Genomic DNA, 17,328 nt, shown 5'->3' with positions numbered 1-17,328 from the left:
TCACCCCCCTCCCAAGAGGCCCCTGGGAAGTGAAATTTCTCTCTATTGAATCCTGTTTATTCCATTTCTCTCTCACTCTCCCTCTGCCCACCTCTACCCCTGAGTCCTCTCTTTACCCAGTGTCATTTCAAGAGTTTTTCTGGTTCTGAGCTACTGTTGTTGTGTGACCCTGTGAAAGTTTAACATTTAATTCACTGTTGTTTGGCAGCATGGGTGCCTGCATTATCAGATATGGGTAATAAGATTCAAATGTATTCATCCAGGGTCCCTAAAATATGTTTTCTCCGGGTCCCGAAAGACATTAAGATGACACTGCTATATTTCACAGTTTCAATCAATCAATTCTAGTAAAAGTGTATGGATATTCTTTTAAAACAACACAAAGGATTAGTTGTTTCTTTGCACAAACAAAGCAGGTGTCTGTTGAACCGACATGGCCATGTGCAATCTTGAAAAGACTCTGCAGCAGAGCATTGGAGGGATTTTGTGCACAGATTCTACCCGAGTTTGCAGACAGGAATGTAAGTGAGAGCAATTATTGTTTGTATTATGAATTCATCTTGAGCCCCCTTTCCTGGGCCGCTCTTCCCCGGGCTTCCCAGTGCTGGACTACAACTGAAAGAAAAAGGCGGGCCAGCATCGGCCCTGCCGCAAGTATGGCGGTGCGCCGACCCCCTCCCCCCTCTCCTGCTCTCCCTGGTGCGGCGCGCTCCACCGCGTCATTATGGCGCGGTGGACGCGCCGCAGCAGGGATTGGCTTGAGGGATTCCACCTTGACCCGGAAGCGATTGAGGCGCTTTCGGGGCAAGGGGGAGCAGGGGGCAGACGGGTTAGAACCAGCCTGCCCAGTAATCCATGAAAAAGGCCAGGGTGCGCGGGAGTCGGTCTCTTTGTCCCGCGCTCCCAGGTCTGCCGCACTCAGCCTCTAGGAGGCTGTCAACCTTTTTGTCTTTTGTTTTTCAGGTCTTCGCTCGACGGTGTTGCCGGCGGTTCCTGTTCTTTCGTTTCTGCGACGTGCCCGGAAGATTGCTGCGGATCTTTGGCGTCCGGAAGATTGCTGCTGATTGTCATCGCAAAGAGGATTGCGGGGGATCGTTGGCTCGCGGAGCGGGAGCAACGACGGAGCAGCAGTTACCAGGTCGAAGCAGGTTCCTGGCAAAAAAAGGTCGAGCGGTCACCGGGGGTTTGAGTAAGGCGCGCGCACGCGCCTACAAGGTACGTCAGGTCTCCTAGGGGCCGGTCACGGCTCCCTGCTCTGGGGCAGCCCAGGCATTTAACCGGCCACTCAGAAAGGGGAGCCCTGTTAGCTTTAAAAAACAGGACTGAGGGAGGCTCGAAGGGAATGGTGAGGGTCGGTCAATAGAGTGAGGGGAGCATTGTGCGTGGCCGGACAGAGTCTCTTTGGCCTAAGGATTGAGCTTCTGAATTCTTAAAGTGAAGGTTAGGTGTTCAATTCTTGGTATTGCATAAATCACTGTCTGCAGAGTTCAAAAGGGTAGGCAGCGGTGCTTCCTTCAATAAGGTTGAGAAAGGTTTTTTAACATTGATTCAGCCGAATAGATCGTTTTTGTTACTAGTGAAATAAAGGCACTGTCGTGTGGCTGCTGAGGTCTGAAAGTCTTACTCTCAAGGTTGCAGGTTCAATTCATTGATTCTTTGCAAGGGCCTTAACAGTTGATCTATATCTATATGCCTTAAAAAGAAGGGTTTGATTGCACAGCAAGGGGTGGCAAGGTCCTCTCTCATGGGCAAAATCTATAGCAATTGTGTGCAGTGGTAATTTTTAAAAGTGACAAGTTTATTGTACTATTGGTTGCTGATACTAACCTGTTTTTTTTATCATAGGAGGGGGTGCTCTCCATATTGCCAGAGGGTATCGCTGCAAGGGGACACAGGCAGGCCTGCACTTCACTGTTTCTGTGGGCCGCCGGGCTCGAGTTTGCTCGTCTACCGCCCAGACTAGCGGGTGTGGCGCGGTCCCAGTTGCGTGGTGCTTACGGCCAGTTTGTGTACCCCCAACATACAGGTAAGGACCTGGAGAGGTCCCATTTATGTGACAAATAGCATTGTACTCGCAGGTGTAATTGCTGATCAGTGTGTGGGTCACCGGGCAATTGTTGGCTTGCAAACAATGGCTAGTAAACGGGGTACAAAGCGTTCCCGCATGGAACACATGTTGGAATCTATGATGCGCAGGATGGCGACAATGGATAGGAGATGGGGAAAGGTAGAGCAAATGGGGCATAGCCTAGCGGAGCTCAGACAGAAGGTTGAGGACCAGGGTGGCCCATTGGGCAGGCCCAAGTGAACAATAGTGCCCCCAAAATCCAGAGGGGAATTAGAATCACTCAAGCGAGTTAGAAACAGAAAGAGGAAGAACCAAGATCCCACACCAGGGCGACCTTTAGGGGAAATTCCTGCGGGGGAGGGTCCCTCAGGTTTGCCAGTCTCACCAGAGTGCCCTATAGCTATACCAGATGTAGCGCCAAGTACCCCATTGACCCAAGTACCTTCCGCGCCTGTGCCTGCACCAACTTCGGTCCTCCCAGCTATCCCGGTGGTACCAATGATAATCCCAGTAGTGCCCACGCCATCCCCAAGGGTCCTGACTCCCGGTCTTAGCGCCAGCAGAGGTTAGTCAGGTCCCGCCGGAGTTGGCAGTGCAGATAGCGGCAGTCCTTCCTTGGTTAGGAAAGGGGGGTATGTTACCACCCTTTGTGGGCACCAAAGAAGTAGGGGAAGGCCCGTTAGCAGAGGCGCAGAGGATGGTGGCGAAGATTATGGCAGGCCCAAGCGGGTTGCCGAGCCGAGGCCCGAGTAATACTAATCAACCCCAAACAGCGCAACAAGAGAGCGACATTGGAAAAGGCAAGAAAATTGGAAAAGACAAGATGGCGGAGCCAGCTGGAGTTGGGCAAATAGGTAAGGAGGTCCCACTGCCATTGCTGGGCGCGGGGGTGCTACCCTCTAGGAGGGAACATTTGGCAAGACATGTAACACGGGAGGTGAAGGAATTGATATGGTCCGGTGCTTATGCCAATATTTTTTCTTTACTTGTGGACAACAGGGAAATGGAGTATGCCAAGAGGCAAAAGGATTAGATGCTTCCCAGTGAATGGCGGGTTGAAATGTCAAGATTTAGGGTGGAAGAGACCCTGACCAATTGGATAAGGGCTTACTGAGTGTTTATGTCCATAGTAGCTAAGCGGTCACCTAATCTGCAAGCGGAAATGGCGTGTTACCAGAGTAGGATTACTATGACTCATGATAAATATGGGGGTATAGGTTGGAGGGAATATGACATGAATTTCAGGAAGGCGAAGGAATTTGACCCATTACTTACATGGGACCGGGTTGATTCAATCTCATGGTTTGATCAGTTTGGCCCAGGGCAGCCGGGCAATGCAGGGCAAAATTGGAACAAGAGTCACACTTCTCATGCACCTCAGCCCTTTCGGCCACCACAAACCGGGGGCACAGCCCCGGGTGCAGGGAATGGGGGGGGGGTCGAAGAGGAGTATGCTGGGATTTTAATAGAAAAACATGCACCAGAGCTCAAGGCACTTGTAAATTTAGACACGCATGCTCCATATGTAATCACCCCTCTCACCCAGAATCAAAATGCCTCAAGAAAGGGAATGCATCCTCAGGTACTAGAGGGAGGAAGAAACAAGACTAACGAAAAAGAAAAAATGGTAACGCTTTCCCCAATCGACGTACTGGCTATGACTCCCTGGTTAAATAGGTACCCAGACCATGCCACGGCTAGGATGTTGCAGGAGGGGTTTTTGTATGGTTTTAGGATTCCAGTTGTCGGCTATACAGGGACACCTGAGTGTAAAAATCAGCTGTCGGTAAGGTCCAACCCAGGGGTAGCAAGGGAAAAAATCACTAAAGAAATGTGCCTGGGTAGAATAGCGGGTCCATTTGACCTCATCCCTGTGCCCAACTTTGTCTGCTCGCCCCTGGGGGTGGTCTCAAAGAAAGATGAAGGGGAGTTCAGGTTGATTCACAATCTATCGGCCCCTAGAGGCAACTCATTAAATGACGCCATCAGCGATGAACTCTGTAGCGTGAAATATGCCTCTTTTGATCAGGCAGTGGATATGCTAAGGGTTTGGGGACCAGGGGCCTTGCTAGCCAAATCAGATTTTGAATCCGCCTTCCGGCTGCTGCCGGTTCATCCTTTACATCACCACCTGTTAGAGGTTTTTCATTTCAAGGGAAATTCTACATGGATATGTGCATGCCTATGGGTTGTTCTGTTTCTTTCGCTTACTTTGAAAAGTTCAGTTAATTTTTGGAATGGGTATTTAGGCAGGCGACGGGGCACCAATATGTCATGCATTATCTTGATGACTTTCTCTTCCTGGGGTCGGCGGGCTCCCGGGAATGCGCAGCGGCATTGCAGGAATTTTACACGGTCATGCGTACTTTTGGGGTTCCGCTTGCACCAGGGAAGACAGTGGGTCCAGCAACCACAATTGAATTTTTAGGCATTGAATTGGACTCTCTACAGGGATGCTTTAGGTTATCGGAAGAAAAAGTAATGACATTTAGAGCAGTACTCCAAAAATGTTTATCAAAAGATAAAAGTGACCTTACACCAGCTACAACAGGCGGTGGGCCAGTTGAACTTTGCACTACGGGTAATACCTATGGCACGACCATTCTCCCGTTCCATCTCACAGGCCATGAGAGGCCTGCAGGAAAAGCATCATCACACAAGACTGTCGTCTGAGGTTCGCCAGGACATGCGGATTTGGATCGCGTTTCTTTAGGGTTTCAACGGCAGGGTAGTGTGGCCCGGTACCCCCACTACTTCTGCAGAGTTAGGTTTATGGACTGACGCTGCGGGCAGTGTGGGATTTGGTGCCATACTCGGGGATGAGTGGGTGGCGCAACATTGGCCGGTTTGGTGGGTGGAGAGTGGTCTGACAGCCAACTTAGGTTTCCTTGAACTTTTTCCCATTTGGGTGGCATTGACTGTTTGGCCGCATCATCTGCAAAATCAATTGGTGATTTTTTGGTCCGACAACATGACAGTGGTAGAATGCATTAACCAACAGGCTGCATGGTGCAAAATGATTCTCCGCCTGTTGAAAGATATAGTGCTGTTGTGTATGAAACTGAACATACAGTTTAAAGCTATACATGTCCCGGGGGTGTTGAATAATGCTGCTGACGCACTCTCTCGCTTCAAGATGCAGGTATTCAGGGAACACTAACCGTCTGCAGAGGCAACACCGACACACTTCCCGGAGGTACTCTGGCAGATTGGTGCCCCCAGCTACAGAACCTTGTGGCAGCTAGCCTAGCACCCAGGACCAGGAAAGCTTACGAAGGGGTGTTTTGGTCTTACTGCACATTTTTGGGGCATGAGTGGGCAGATAGCTGGCATAAGTCAGGGGCATTCCTCTTGTATTTAGACACTTTGAATAGGGAGGGGCGCTCGGCGGCTACAGCCAGGCGACATGTAGCAGCAGTTTCTTTCTTTGCACAGAACAGGGACACAGAAGACCCCACAAATAGTTTAATTGTAAGAAAGGCATTGAAGGGGTGGCGGCGCCTTCAGTGGGCTGCTCCTGATACCAGGCAGCCGATTGGTTGGGAGCGGCTGACTACACTGCTAACAACCTTGGGTGCCATGTGCAGGTCAATAGAGGAGACATTACTATTCAGGGCTGCCTTTGCACTAGCTTTTTATGGGGCATTTAGGGTGGGGGAACTGGTGGGCCGCAACAAACAGGATGTACAAGGTGGGCTACTGCTGGAGCATGTGAAGATACAGGGAGACGCTTTGCTGATAACCATTAAAAAATCTAAAACCGATCAGGAAGCACGGGGCGAAGGGGTGGTACTTCACCGGGCACAAGGCAATCCATGCTGCCCAGTGATGCACCTAGAAGCTTACCTCCGTCAGAGTAATAGTGCGGTAGGCAGGATATTGTTACTGCATGCGGACGGTACCCCACTTACCAAGTTCCAATTTAAAAGGGTATTGGCCATGGCGATCGGCAGGACAGGTTTGAACCCAAAGGACTTTGGGACTCATTCATTCAGAATAGGGGCTGCCACAGAGACAACAGCTAGGGGATTGCATGGCAACAGTGTAAAGAAGATTGGACGATGGGCTTCTAATAGTTACAAGCGCTATGTGCGGCTGCACATGTTGTAAGGATGCCATACAACGGTAGACTGATGCCTGTCCTGTTTTGTTTGTTTGCTTTCAGTTTCTCGAACCTGTCACGCAGGGAGGAAACTGCCGTCGGCACAACAGCAGGATTCTTCACAACGGCGGCCACAATCACAGGACAAAGGAGCACAGGATGTATGGGTCTTATGTACGGCGTATGAAATCTGTTTTCCTTTCAGGTAATTACAGACAAAGAGCTGAGCAGGATGGTTTCAAGGTGTCTATTTATGGTAAAGGGGGTCTCTGCCTCAATCAGTTTAGGGGTTATGTGACAGATCTTTTGAGTAGACACAGCCCTCCACCCACAATAGTTATCTTGCATTTAGATGGGAATGACCTGGTAAAATTGGGGAGAAGGGTATTGATGGAGGACATAATTTCCAATGTAGGCTGGTTAGCTAAGGCATGCCAGGGCTGCACCATAGTTTGGTCGGAGATGATACCCAGATCTAAATGGAGGGGGGGAAATTTGGGGAAAGCGTTGAATCACTCGGTAAGGAGGATCAACAATAAAATTGGAAAATTGTTCAGGTCCCCTCAGTTACAAAGCATTGCACATGGGTGTGTCAGGGGAGAATCGTGCTTCTTAAAAGACGGAGTCCACCTGACTAGGATAGGTAATGAAATGATGTTGGAAAATATCATAGCTTGGCTAAGGAGCATAAGGGTTGGGCATGACCTTTCAGGGCAGGAGGAGGGGGGGCCAGATAGTCAGGCAACTACGCTGGCCTGTGGCGGTAAGGTCATGACTGGTGAGCAGTAAATTTAAGGTCCTTAGGGGGCGGCACCATTCTTGGATGGGGTCGCCCAGGGGGAGGGACAAGGGGTCTCTCCTATAACTCCAGGGGCGGTACATCCGGTTGGCTGGATGGGTGTGGGAAGGGGGGGAGTCACGCTTTCTTTAGGCTGGTTGGACACCCCGCACTGGCATGATGACGTCACTAAATGGCGCAGAGTGCAAGAGCCCCCATTTTTAATGGAGTTCAGGGAGCGTATGGGGGTAACCGGGGGGAAGTACCCTCTCGGTAAACAGGCCCTCTGCGCATGCGCACTCCTACGGGAGGGCGTGGCTAACTGATAAGGATCAGACACCGGTTAGCGACCTTGCCGTAGGCCCAAATAGGATACGCAGAAAGTAATTAATGTATGATTATGATCCAGATGTTAGATTCGGATAGGAAATACTCTGTATTAGAAATATGTTAAGGTTAGCCATCTGATATCTGTACATATGAATTGTAATCAAATGTCATGCTACGTTTCTGCGTAAATTGTGTAAATATTGTTTAATTCAATTTTATTTTGATTTCATATTTTTAATAAATACGGCCGGGGGTTGTATGACCCCCGCCTCCAAAGAAACTCCCCTCTCATGTCCATCATTAATACATGTGGTTTTACATTAGGCGGGGGAGGGGGAAGTTCGGTAGTCCCAGGCCATATGCCCAGGGTGTTCCTCTGTGCCTTTCAGCACTCGATGATGGCAGCCTTGCATCGCTAGGCAGGGCTTTAAGTGGGCCGGGTATCACCGGTGCTAAGCACCGGCAGTTTTTTAAAGCAGGCCTCGAATCGGGTCCCTATGGGGCTCTGTTTTGTGCCCTGGCACAGGCGGTCTGTTTTTTTCCGGACTGCAGTGACAGCAGCACATTGATGTGCGCTGCTCACACTGCTCACTTCTAACTAGTGGAGAAGTTACAGCATGAGGTCATGCCAGGCGAGCGTTGTAGGTGAAGGGAAATCCTTTAAAGAGAGTCATTTTATTTCTGGATTTCCCTTCTCTTTTGGAAACTCAGGACCAGCAACATTGTTGTGGTGTCACCAGGGCTTTAAATGGAAGCTTTCTCAATATTACATACAAGCCATAGTTGCTGCTTATTTATCTTGTGCAACTAACAACCATTCACAAAGCCAATAGTCCTGACTTGTTGTAGGTATGATGTTACTTTTTGTATCATATATCTGTATGCAATGACAAAAACAGCAAAATACATGTCGGGCAGCACACTATGCTAAGCACCAGAGGCACAACTAGAGCCAAATTTCGGGGGGGTGCTGAATCTTTAAGCAATAGGCAGAGTGAAGCTGATTTCGGGGGGGGGGCTGAATCTTTAAGCAATAGGCAGAGTGGAGCTGCAGGGGCTCTTAGAAGGGGAGAAACAACAGTGAGTCCTCATTAACATGCAAATGGTCTTTTAAACACCAGTGAAGTGCTCGGGTGCGGCTGTGTGTGTGCCCGGGAAGCTGTCTCATCCCAGGCTGCCATACACGACGGGGGGGGGGCTGAAGCCCTTTGAGTCCAATGGGTGTTGCGCGCCTGCTAAGCACAGATGTTTAGCTCTTGTGTTTTAAAGCCATGCCCTCAATCACATTGGACACGCCCCTTTGAGAGACCCCCTAGTTTTTTTATCCCACTTAAAGCCCTGTAGCTAGGCCATAGCTGGAAGCCTCGATAGCAAGAATACCCCCCTGGCCCCTTGATCATTAAGTTCTAAAAGTGTACAGGCTCCACGCCTCACCAACACCGCTTGTGAGGGCCCTCCCTCCTGTAGGTAGCCACGCTCTTTTATCTCTTGCAGGGCACTTTGCCACGTCTCCTAGAAAGCATTCACATGGGGGTAAGCAAAAAACACTGAAATCCTTTTTAGGGCTTCATCTCATAACAGCCAAACCTCGATCAGGTCCTGGCATTTTTGAGAGATAAAGAGTGGCCCAGTTAGAAAGTTATAGGGCTTGACACAACCACTCCTGCAATGCAATCTTGGCTCTCCCGCCAACTTGTTTAATCTTGAGCTAAACATATCCTCACTAGGCCTGTGTCCCGTTATCTGCCATTAGCTCATGGGATGCTGACTATTATCAAAATGTTAAGTTTTAGGATGGACTCCTGCTTGTTTATGGCTGCTTCTTTCTCAGTTTTTACATTCCTCGATTTTTTTAGGTAAACGTTTTTCTAAATGTGCCTGCATAAGTCACCTCCTGTGCTGCAAGTCCAACCTCCCAGACACCATTTTAACAAATGCTGATCCCTCGCACCACTGTACAGTGGTTGTGTCCAGTATCAGTGCTGAGCAATCCGGCTGAAATAAAGCGCTGATGCTTCCTAGCTGGCTTTTTTTGGTGGCCTTCTCTGAGGATTAACCTCCTAGGCTACACCAGTCATTTGTCAAGCAGAAAGCAGGACATTTGCACCCCGTTGTAAATCACTGTGGAATGCAGGACCAGCTTCTAAAATACAGGAACATCCTTCACTCTGCCAATTTACTTCTCTAGACCTCACAGCACTGGGGCATTGCAGCGAAGCCCAGGTGTTGGGGAGACAAGCCTCTCCTGGCCTCACAGCCCTGGATCGTGGCTGCAAGGCTCTTGGGATTGCAGTGAAAAGTGTAGCAGTGGGGCCATGGTGTAAGATAGGTAATTTGCTGTAAACAGTAAAAATATAATGCAACCATATATAAGTGCATTGGACACGTAGTGCTTATTTAATGTTTGGAGGATGGGTTAATCCATCACAACATGGAGGATACCCCATCTGTCGTATTGTAAGTGCCAGATGCTATAATGCACTTGTAATATGGGCCATAACACCCCTGACTCCTGTTGCCACTGCGCTAGTGCGCTATTAACAGTTAAGCCAAAGCAAGAGGCCCTTGCCCCAGGCCTCACATTTATGGTCCACCGCTGCCAGGCTGAGGGGCTGATACCCCCTCCAATGGGCCTGGCAACTCCAAAGCATGGCTGCTAGGCCAAGATGAGAGGGCTCAGCTGTGTAGCAATGGTAGATTACGCCTTGGTTCCACTGCACCTGCTAAACTATTGATAAGTTTGTCCCTGAAAGATCCCTTCAAAGGGCATCACAGCCTAGGTCTAGGTAGAATGGGTCCCCCTCCCCTTGCACTAACAGCGCTGGACCATGGCTGCAAGTCCCAGGGAGTCCTCTGTCTAGCAGCCCAAGATCATGGATCTGAGGTCCATGTAAGAAGAACCAGCAACATAGCAATGCCATAGGTCCTGGTGTATGCAAGGTAAATTAACCCACAGGTCTACTGGAAAAACAAGCGAAATACAGCCATAAATTGTCCGCATTAATTGTCTAATAGTCTGGGGCCCTGTTGCAACTTTATCTGCTGCACTATTGCTAGCTGTGCCTCCTAGAGGGGTCCCTTACCCCGAGTCCTTCAGCCATGCTACAGTGCTGCAAAGCTCAGAGGAGTGTACTCCCTGCCATGGCTTTACTGCATTAGACCGCTGCTGCAAGAACCAAGGGAGAAGGATCAGTTTCATAGCAATGTTGCAACAGGCCATGGTGCAAGCAAGGTAAATTGGCCTAAGTACCCATTGGCTGGATATTAAAATATAACCACAATTTGGGGCATTGGGTACCTAGCTGTCCTTGGTCCTGGTTTCTGCTGCACAGTTGAAAGCTAAGCCCCTCAGAGAGGCTCCTTCCCCTGGGCCTCACAGCCAAGGGCTTATTCTGCAAGGCCCAGAGGAAGGGGACCTTCTCCTTGGCAGTACTGGACCTTTTGCAGCGAGGCCCAAGGGTGAGGGGCTTTCAAGGCCTAGCAAAGTCTGCACCTGCCAATCACTGGCCTGCACCAGAGGCCAGAGAATATACTGGTTCCATAAAGTATTTCCATAAGGACCTGAAATGTATGTATGAATGTATGTATGTATGTATATGGTATTTCTATAGCACAAACCTAGGCAAAAGGCAGCTGAGTGCTGCACACGAGCATACCCGTGCATAAAGTTGAATAGGAGCAGAGGAAACTGGATTGTGGATGGTGAATGCATTAAGATGTAGTGTTTTTTAGAGAGGTACGTTTTTAATTTTTTCCTAAATTGGATCAGCGTTTGAGTGACCCTGATGGATATGAGGATATCCTGGTTGCATAGATATAAAAAGTTTGAAGTCTTGTTTTCTCTTTTTTCCACTTCGTAATCTGCCGTCTCATGGTGTGCTGGCTGCCGGTGTGCTGAGATCCACCAGAGATGGTGCGCTTGTGTGTAACCTAAGTTAGATGCTGCTCTTGATTGCTTTGTAAATGAATGGTGCAGTTGATTTTGAACATGATGCCAGCCGGCAAGGAAATCAAAGGAGTTCCATCAGAATGGGGGTGATGTGATCATATTTCTTCAGGCTCTGGAGGTGACATCCTGAAGCATGTAGGATGCCTCTGAGTGTCAGTGAGGAGTCAGGAAGGCCATGAAGTAGGGCATTACCACCATCCAGATGCATACGAAAGCCTGAACAGCAATTCTGTAGTTGCCTTCTGCATGAAATTGTTTGATTTTCTTTAGAAGACAGGTGTGCCAGGTCATCTTTGTTTTGAGATTTAGGAACACAAGGGCCTTACTATCTAAGGATTCCGATTACATTCAGATCACAGATGCTAATGCTATCGAGAACCTCCAAGGACCAGCTATGCCTGTGATTTCTTGTGCAGTCACTATGTTAACATTTATTATTGAAATACTCGCTCCTTGCCAAGAAACAGAATTGAAATCAATGATTTAATCACAATGAATTACCTAGATGTGGTTTCAATGTCAGAAACCTGGCTATCTCATCGAGGCAGTCCCAAAAGGCTATAAACTGTATTTCAAAATAGAAATCTAGTAAACACGTAGGAGGTGTGGCATCTGTTTTTTAGGGAGGATATTGCTGCATCAGTTCAAACTGAGATTAATAATAAAAGTATACATTACTTGAGTTTAGCTGTGTTGCTCATGTGCCAACAGGTTACTTGAGTACCTTTCCAGCTGAGGTTTTTGAGTGACTTAGGGCCAGATGTAGGTAAATTCAATTTAGCGAGCCCTTAATAGCGATTTTTACCGATTCGCTATTAAGGACTCGCTAAATTGAATGTAGGTAGGAATCGCAAAAATATTTGTGATTCCTTGATATTCCTTAGTTGCGAATCGAAAATTGAGATTCGCAATCAAGGAATACCATCCCATTCATTCCTATGGCCCAAGAGGACCATAGGAATGAATAGGATTTGCGCCCGCAATTTGAGAGTAACCAAGAGGCACTCGCAAATTCCGGGCGCAATTTCAAGGGTGCAAGGGTTCCAAAATGACACCCTGTTGCACCCCTGAAATGTGCATGTGTGCACATGGGGCGCACATACATGCCCTAAGGGCATGGCGGTGTGCCGCATGGCATTTTAAAAAAAGCAAAAAAGGGCTTTGTGAAAGAAAATTGCTAATTACCACCAACTTGAAGTTGGTGGTAATTAGCCATTCCTTAAGGCCAAAGTGCACTTTCTTTTGTGCTTCTTACATTGCATTTAAGGAATCGCACATTGTGATTCCTTAAATGCAATCGCAAAATAGGAAATCGCAATTTTTTACGATTCCTTATTTTGCGAGTAGGTTTAATCTTACCTACATTGCTCAAAGCCACATTGCGATCGCACAGGCCGAAATTCTGTGAATTTCGGCATTTGCGGTCGCTATTTGGCTTCCCACATCTGGCCCTTAGTTCTTCCCACGTGACTTTTAAACAATAACTGATTATTGTGGACTATAATTGTGGGTTTGAGGATTTGGCCACTAATCCTAAGGCAGCCAAATTATAATTTTTAGGTCACTCAACCGACACACATCCCCACTCATGTGAATGGTCTCATGCTAGACCAGCTATGGTCATCTAATGTGAACTTATCTGATTTTCAGTTAGAATCGTGTGTCTGCTCGGACCATTTCGTTATTACTTGGAAGGTACAGCTCTCTTCTGATATCCTCAAACCTGTAAGGTATAGGTCTTCTATCTGGCAATGGACTAAATTTAATTTAGAGGACTTAGTAGAAGATGTAAAAAAAATCAGTATTCTTCCCTTTGCATCAGATTGATGAGCACTGTGACTCTTTCAACAACTGGTTGGACAAAGCATTTGATGAGCACGCGCCCGAGTAAGTAATACATTTGCTACTTTCTGTTCCAGAGCAGCTCCTTGGTATTCTTCCCAACTTCGAGACCCCAAAACAAAACATATAGTATGGAGTGCAAATTCCATTGTTGTCCATCTATTGAAGCTGAAACTGCTTATAGAACACAACTGAACTATTACAAGAGGTTCATATTTCAGACCAAAGAAACATTTGATTTCATCTAATGAGCAGGAAACTCTGTTTCTAATATAGGAGATCTAAGTAATACTTCTAATATCCAGCGGGAAATTGTTTATACACAAGATTTGTGTAATAAATTCAATCATTTCTTTATTGCAATAATCACTGCCATTAGAATGGATATAGATAATTCTGGTACTTTCCTGGTGGGTTTTACAGACTTAACACAATTTGACTCTTTTCTTGACATTTGCCCTCTTATGCTGGAAACAGAGTTGACTAGGGAAATCGTATCTGCTAAGACAGGGTCTCCTCGCAACCAGTGCCCTGCCTTTAATTTTAAATAACTGGTGCAAATTATTTTTCGACCTTTCCTCCATCCGCTAAATGCTTCCTTAGCTTCAGGTACAGTTCCTTTATGTTCTAAAGCTCTTATTGTTATACATCTATTGAAAAAGACAGTGGCTGCTTTCACATCTTATGAAACTTCAGCCCAATTTTGTTGTTGACATTTGCAGCAAAACAATTAGAGAAGCATGTGCAAGGCACATGCTTGAGCAATCATTTACAGTTTAATAAGAGCTTAAATATGACGCAGGTAGATTAAAACCATTATAGAATTATTTCTTCTCTCAATTTTTGATGACTTTAGAAATGATCTAGATGATGGACATGTAAATGCTTTGGTTCTTCTGGACTTGTTGGCAGCCTTCCGCACAGTCAATTATGCCGTCTTATTAGACTGTGTCAAAGCAGGGGGAATTGAAGGAGTTACCCTGAAATGGTTCCATCCTTTTCATTGGGTCAGACACAATTTGTTACGCCTGCTCTCTCCAGGGCTCATACTCTCCCTGCTAGATGTGGAGTCCCTCTAGGCCATTGTCTTTTCCCACATTAATTTAATATTTATGTGAACCCTTTAGCTAATGAGCAGATGGACAAAGGCATCAGTGTAACATGTATGAAGATGCTATCCAGCAATTAGCGTGTTTAGACAAACCCTTCCACTCGGCTGCTTTCCGGCAAGCTATGAGATTCATCTAGGAGTGGATAGGGAGATATAAGTAAAAACTCAATGCCGATATAACGGAAATTCTAATTATTAATAATCACATTGACCTATGGTTGGATTCATAGCGGCATGTTTAGATGGGCCCATTACCTACCACTTCCACTCTAGCGAAGAGCTTAGGAGTTCTGTAGTTGAAAATCTTCTGACAGTCCCAAGATAATGCAGATAAAAATAGGACGCATTTACTTCTCTTCTTCTGCCACAAGACTTTGAAATGTCTTGCCTCTGTTATTAGGTCAAGAAAACTCGACTCTTAGCTTTCGCCATCACCTAAACACATGCCTTGTCTGTCTTTACTTGCCTTCTTCTTCTCACAATAATCAGTGCCTGTTCAACTAACATGGCTAGGGACCTCTGGGGACAACATGCAGAATCACCATCTTATAACATAACATAACAGAACATCTCTGAATTGGTGGGCAGGCAGATGATGTATGTGATGCATGGTGATTTCCAACTTAATTTGGACCACCAGCCAGTTGTTACATATGGTGCCTGGATGGTGAACACCTTTAATGATTGCGGATGAAAGATATTTATTATTAAAGAAATCTTCCAGGCTGGCTATTTTGCATTTAAATTAAAGGGAACGAACACTGTTCAAGCTTGTTTCACTCTGTGACTGACAAATTATACTAGGATGAACTTAGAAAGTCTTTGTCAGTCACAGAGGGAAAAGTACATTTGTAGGCCTCTGCTGTTAGTACATGAAGCAGCATGTGAATGGTTTTGCATCGTGAAAATCTTTGTTTCGAATTTAAGCACAAGTTTCACTTGAGTGGCTAGATCTTTGACTCTATTTGAGGGTTACCATCAGTTCATCAACCAGTGCTTAATTTGAGCAGGTGCTTTCCGGTGCTCAGCACCGGCACCTAATCCTCAGCACGGGTCCTAATAGGACCAGTTAAGGACTCACTCATTTGAAAGACACTTGATTTTCCACAGAATCACAGGAGTTTGAGTCACACCGAGACTCGAACCCGGTTCCCTAGTTTCAAAATCGGCAGTCCTAGCCATTAGGCCAAGTCCTCCCCAGATTAATAAGTGCCGGGGCTCTAGTCAGGAGGCAGTTTGCACCAGCACATTTCTCCTGTTAGCACTGCCTCCTGAGGAGAGCCCCTGCACTTTTTAGTTTACAAATTAACCACTGTCATCAACAGTACATTAATGACAGTAAAGCACATTTTACTCCACAAGGACAACAGAGAATTGCAAATCAGGAAGGTTCATTAGCAGAATAGCAAATTTACAAACTCAAATCTTTCAAGTTAGTCATACATCAATAGTCACCTTATAAAAACAAAATCTGTATAAATCAAAGCCAATCCAAAGACTAGTTGTTTTTTTTAAAGATTGTCACATGCAATTCAAGTAAGATTCAGTTTCCCCGCAAGGGAAAATCCCTAAAGCTATGCAGAGGATTGAAATTAAGTTGGGGGACATTTAAGATGCAGGTGTCAGCAAGTAAAGCCTCTAAAGGTAGAGCAAAGTGACAGTTCAATCAAGATATTTAAGATATCTTTGCTCCAGAGCTTAGCTCCATGAACAGGAATAAAATAAGCATGAAGTCTCAAGAGAGAGGAAGGGGGCATCTGCTCTCTAAAGCATTAATAGGAGCATCTGAAAATAACTCAGCAATGCACAATTAAGTCACACAAGTCTCTTCCACATTTCCCAGCAGTGAGGACCAATCAGGATTGAATGCACCTTGATAAAATACCTTCTCTCAGGTTCTCAGCCATCTCAGTTAGGAAGCTTACAGCTGCACAACCTTCTGAGATATCTCATCACAGGATGATGCATCATGGTCAGGCTATCCTATGCACAGGTTCAAAAGAATCATTTTACTTTCTGCAAGCATAAATAATGTACATATAAACTAACACAATTTCTACAATTTAATGTTGTTAAGCGACTGCGTCCCAGGTCCTGAAACAAGAGAAAGCATGTGATAACACACACCACCAAAAGTACTTTTTTGATGTTAACATGTATTATTTAACTGACGTCCACATTAACTATGGATAACCTGATGTGAACAAACCTTAACTATGATCAACTATAACGTGAAAATCAGTAACTATGATCAAACCAAACATGGAAATCACACTTTAGACATAAGTATGTATTGTGCATTAGTATGAGTGTTTAAGCAAAACAGAAACTAGTGACAGCTCGTCACCATTTCATTAAATCTGATGTCAAGGAATCTCAATTTGATAGGATCTGATCCCATCACAATTACATAGCTGTTCTTATCTGATGGGAAGTGGACCTGGTCTTCTTTATAAGGCCCTGTTGATTGAAGCTAGAGAGAGACAGAAAGAGAGAGAGAGAAAGAGAGAGAGAGAGAGAGAGAGAGAGAGAGAGAGAGACAGATAAGGAGAGAGAAAGAGACAGAAAGAGAGAGAGAGAGAGAGAGAGAGAGAGAAAGAGAGAGAGAGAGAGAGAGACAGAGAGAGAGAGATCTGGTGGAACTATGGGAGCGAGCAGATTCTGCTAGGAATAATGCCAAAAGGAGATGGAGAAGCTTGTATCTACCACAGGCACATCTTTTTCCTCATTTGAGTAGCATGTTTTGACCTAAAGCCCTATACAATGAAGGATATCTTAGGATAGCGGGCCCACCTCCCTCATAACATATACCTGAAGGGTCTGCCACATCTGATTTTAGACAATCACATCTGTATACCTGCAATTTTCAAGATACATGAAGGTGAACTTGTGTATTAGATGGTTAGTGCTTGCTGCCCTAGATTGTCAATCATCCCTAATTACAACACCTTATAATAGGACCATGGTGTCAAGAGATAAAAACAACTCATTAAAGGTGTTTAAATTTAAATGAAAAATAAAATGCCATGATTCATATTTTTCATTTTTGTTTGTTTAATAATGGATATAATTTGGTAAATGGTATATGAATTAATTTCTAGAACTCCCATGAGCCGTATTTGTGTATTTCAGTAGCATAGTCTCCAAG

The sequence above is a fragment of the Triturus cristatus genome, chromosome 9 (genome assembly GCF_964204655.1).
Source record: "Triturus cristatus chromosome 9, aTriCri1.1, whole genome shotgun sequence".
Classification (NCBI taxonomy): Eukaryota; Metazoa; Chordata; class Amphibia; order Caudata; family Salamandridae; genus Triturus; species Triturus cristatus.
The sequence above is the reverse complement of the archived record's forward strand: the minus strand, read 5'-3'. Positions refer to the sequence as shown.